This window comes from Macrobrachium nipponense, chromosome 4, assembly GCF_015104395.2.
Source record: "Macrobrachium nipponense isolate FS-2020 chromosome 4, ASM1510439v2, whole genome shotgun sequence".
Lineage (NCBI taxonomy): Eukaryota > Metazoa > Arthropoda > Malacostraca > Decapoda > Palaemonidae > Macrobrachium > Macrobrachium nipponense.
The window spans coordinates 110,032,879-110,037,878 of NC_061100.1; the positions used below are offsets into that span (position 1 = coordinate 110,032,879).

The 5,000-nt window shown below is 34.6% G+C and overlaps 1 long non-coding RNA gene across 1 annotated transcript in view; it reads right to left on the reverse strand.

Annotated features, from left to right (window-relative positions):
* The window catches only part of LOC135211700 (uncharacterized), a 43,774-nt gene that overhangs the window by 6,367 nt on the left and 32,407 nt on the right, over positions 1–5,000 (reverse strand). Inside the window, exon 2 of the long non-coding RNA XR_010313721.1 lies at positions 4,870–5,000. This exon is cut by the window's right edge and continues 69 nt beyond it. This is a non-coding gene — a long non-coding RNA (uncharacterized LOC135211700). The remainder of the gene's footprint in view (positions 1–4,869) is intronic.

The following is a 5,000-nucleotide window of genomic DNA, read 5'->3' on the forward strand; positions in this document are numbered from 1 at the left end:
GTTTCCTCCTTTCTGTAGAGTGAAATCGCCCTTTTTCCTAATCTTGTAGTGTCAGTTTGGATATTAAGCCTTCTTTTGACTATGTTGTCCTCTGTAAAATCAGTTTGCCTTAGTAAAGGGTCTGAACAGGACCGAACGTACTCGTGGCAAAAAACCTCTACTTATACATAGCATCACGTTTTATATACTTATTGATCAAGTATTCATATATATATATATATATATATATATATATATATATATATATATATATATATAAGTGTGTGTGTGTGTTAGGAATGTAGGCATTACCGCGACATGGTAATTTTGGAATTTGATACCTTGTCAGTAAATGTTCATCACAGCCTCAGTTAGGTTTGTCAGCTGAGAGGCCTGGCAATGTTGGACTTGTTCCCTCTAACCTCAGACTTTCCATAAACTCCCCCTTTTCACTAAATAACGACCAAATATGAGTGTTGAAAGATTTATGTTCCCGGTCTGAGTTCTTCTCCTCCCCTGCAAACTATTATCAAATTCTCACAATCCATATTTACGTAGATTGTCTATCCTATTAACCATACTTACAGCCATCTCTATGTTATTTAATCCCAAATCACTTACTTTACCAGGCTTCGTAACTTTAGAAATTCAGCAGCAACATTCAGTCAGAAGTGAACAATAAACCTTTACATAAAGAAATTGTGTATATATTGATTTAATATTAATTCTCAAGTACATATATCTTAATCCTTTTTTGCTGTCTTCCTTTCACAACGGTATATTCTCATGTTCAATTGTCCAAGTCACTTAGTTAAAAAGACCTCGTAACAAGACGTCGTACTGGACGGATGGATAACAAAATAAGGGCCGAAGGCCAAGCGCTGGCACCTGTAAGATCACTCTTGGGTGACATGGAAACTGAGAGTCAAGGATTTTACGGCATAGCAGGAAGAAAATCTCAAGGCAGTTGCATGATGAACCAATTGTTCGGAGAGAGCGGAACGATGGAAGAAAGCGAATATGAACGGAGGTACAGTAAAAGGAATGACAGGGACTGCAGCAAGGGGCCGAAGGGAGGCTGCAAAGAACCTTGAGTAATGTCTTACCACGCAACGAGGATGTTGTCGTAATGATACACTTTACTTTGTCCAATGAGAACATTAATATAGCAAAACAAAAGACGGAAAGATACTACTACTGTTTTCGCCTGAATGAGAAAATATTGAAACATATTTCCTTGCCGCTGACTTTCTAGAAAGTTACTTGAAAGTTTACTCATTCAGAAAGTGTAGAGATAGGGTAAGACGTTGAGAGAATGTGCAGTATTAATAGCTCTCTCTCTCTCTCTCTCTCTCTCTCTCTCTCTCTCTCTCTCTCTCTCAGGTATTATAAACTTTATAATTACTTTGTAATTAAGAACAATACAATCAAAATCATTCATAAAGAATTTCTATTTTACGCAACTAAAATGTTCAGTTAAGGCAAACCTATAATGGGATTAACGTACGATAAACCTATGCAAATTCCGCTTCAAATATAAGCGAAGGAGGTTTCTATACGGACTAAAAAGCGAGGAAAATTGCAAGAACACAAAGATAGCGAGAAATACATCTCAGTTCAAGACACACGACACACCGGTCAAGGGAGGGGGGGGGGGGGGGGGGGACCATTCCACAATATCTAACAAGAGAATATTCTCGCACGTTTTAGTTGTCGCTATAGAAAGACTTTTTGCCAATAAACAAAACTAGAACTCTGTGATTTATCTTTCACGGAAGGAAAATAAAGTCAATGTTGCATCTAAACATCAGCCCCATGACTAGGAAATAAACATTTCTTCATCACCAGTTACCTGTGACAAACATCTTAAATTTAAATTTTGAATGTTTGTGGTATCTATCCTAACTGCCAGAGACTAATTAACATTTGTTTAATATACAGTTCTGTGATACGTCACTGCTAATGAATCACTAGTCTAATTACTATAAAAATAAAGCGTGATCCGACCTCCAGCTTACTCAGGATGCGTGCAAGATTTTCTCCTCAAGCAAAAGTTGTAAACATTACATTCCTAACTTTCAACGTAAATTAGAACACACTAAAATCTATGGTCAAATAGAACCTTGTATCACCAACGAAAATTAAAATAAATACGCTATATTAATATCAGAAATAATTTTTTTTACTGTTTAACGTGGCCATTATTTATTTTTCATATTTTCATTCTAGTAAATAAATGAAAAATATCCTATCCTAAAATTCCTTTATCTTTAACTCAACACAAAACACGTTTCTTTTTCAGACCTTTTTACGCTCTTCCATAAATATTTCCTAACCCCACACCCGCCCCCCCCCCCCCCCCCTCAACTATAACACAATAACAACACCCACAAAGTAGTTTGTAAGTAACTCCCCGAGTAAGCAAAAATGAAAAAAAAAAAAAAAAAAAAAAAAAAAAGTTAATGGCAATATTGACCCAAAATCTCATCATTTAATTCAAACGAAATGGTCAATCGTGTCGCAGATTCTCATTCCAACACTAATAAGGAATGAAAGCCGTGAAGTTCATTCGAAAGGGCGGGGAGAGCATGATGTTGTCCACTGAGATTTTATGAAAGTCGTAAGGATGGACTACAATGACGCTGATGAACTGTAACCGAGATAAACGCTGATCGTAAAGTAATTTTTTTAAGTCGTGAAACTGCTGTTAAATCATTTTATGTTTCGCGTTAACGCTGCCAGGAAGGAAAACATGTTTGCAACTGCATTAACTGGGTGAGTAAATGAAAGACTGAATTGCCCGTTGGAGTGGAATGCATTACAGAGTTTAGGTCAATGGCCAAGCACTGCGACCTACGAGGTCATTCAGCGCTGGAAAGGAAATTCAAAATAGGTTTGAAATATGTCACGGGAGGCAAACCTAAGCAGTTGCACTGTGAAATAATTGTTAGGAGAGGGTGGGTAGCAAGATCAAGGAAAGATAATATGAAAGGAGATACAGTTAAATGAATGAAAGGCGGAAATCGTTTACAGAAAAAATTCCTAGATACTGCAGTTAAGAAATGCTGAACACGGTAAGAAATAATTGTTCTTTTTTTTGCTTCATAATGTATGTTGCACCTTCCTTGCAGGACGAACCAGATTTTTCCTTGTGACGAATCAAATAATTATAAACCATGATTCTATAGCAAATCCAGATGATTGAAATTTACATGGCATACTATAAAAAACATGGTCCTTTTTTGCTCCCCAAATACACTTAGTAATTCCGAAGGGTAGCTTCAGTAACATTATAAAAGAAACGCTCAAATTAACAAATATTCACAGTCCTTCATTTGCCTCCCATAACAAAATAAAACAACTCTATTCATACTACTTGCCCATTATCACTTCACTTTATAGTAAGTTTACATATATAATGCAAAAGCGTCAACTTAACAAATGGGTGATACTCTTGCAAACTATGCATCGTGCAATTTGACTCTTCAGTCTATATAGGGGAGACACGCATGAAATAACATGAACAAGAATTATTCGCTAACCAACCGTTTTGACTGTAAATATCATGTGCATAATATCGTCCAACTTCTTTCTGTTCACTCGATACGAATGAACCTTTCGATGATAATAAAAATAATAATAATAATAATAATAATAATAATAATAATAATAATAATAATAATAATAATAATAATAATAAATGCAGAAAGAAAACTAAAAGTAATACCCCTTTCTCTCTCTTTATATATATATATATATATATATATATATATATATATATATATATATATATAGTAATGTGTCTCCATATCGGATTGTGATGCTCATCGTTTTTCATAAAAGAAAAAAAAAGAAATAAATAAATAAATAAATAAATAAATATAAATAAAATAAATAAATAAAGCACCGGTAGCGAAATGTTAACGCGGCCAACATATACTGTAATTCACAGTAACGTTCAATTAATATTCTTAGAGATTTGAATCATTACAAGATAAGAGAACATTTCTGGCGTTCCATCATCTCGCTATCCCTATTATGAATAAAAATTAGTAAATTCTCTATTTAGGAATTATAAAAATTAGTTTTTAATAAAAATTCACATCCCAAGGCATTTAAGTGAACTGTGCATGCTATCATTGTCAAATTGTGCAATCCAATTTAGGTAGTACAAGTTATAAACCACTACATAATATTGCTTTAAAAGTATCACGACGGCTGTCACAAGCAGCGAACGTCATCATAGAATGTGGCGGTTCTAACGGCAAGGCTAATTTGAAACTTGATCGCGTAAATTGGACAAAATAATGTGTTTTTGTATAATTCTTAGCGAACTTTATTTAAATACAATATCCCACATTCAGTAATGTTAAACGAAACGAAGGAGCTGAATCATGAATTATATTTAATATATACATTTGTCTGAAGGTAGTAAAAGTTTATTAATGGAAAAAAAAAAAAAAAAAAAAAAAGTTTGATCACGAGTCAAGAATTTCATTATCATACCCTGGCAACAAAACCGTTGCCGTTGCGTCCAACCTCGTGGATGATCTATTTATGCATGGGAAAAAACGTCAGGTTTACTTACATGAAGTTAATTTACTTGGTTTCAAGAATCAGAAAAACAAATTCCGGAGCACACAATCAAAATTGTAGCTCTAGCTCTAACACTCCGGAGAGAGAGAGAGAGGAGAGAGAGAGAGAGAGAGAGAGAGTAGCAGCCACGCAGACATTGTGGTTTACAAGGCGTCAGTTTCATTCTTTATTTATATTAGCGCTTAGAACTTTTTCATGGTTGCGGATAAGTGATGGTATAGAGAACAAATAAATGTTGAAGTGTCATAATAATCAAACCAGTGTTGGCTACAACTGAAATGCCCAACAGCTTACCTAGGGAAGTTGTGGAAACTTCTAATCTCCAAATGGTTAATTCAGGCAGGAGTAAATTCATTCTCATGACGTCTGCTTGAATTTAGGTTGTATTTTCTATTCCAGAATATTTATTTAACTTGTCTCTCCCT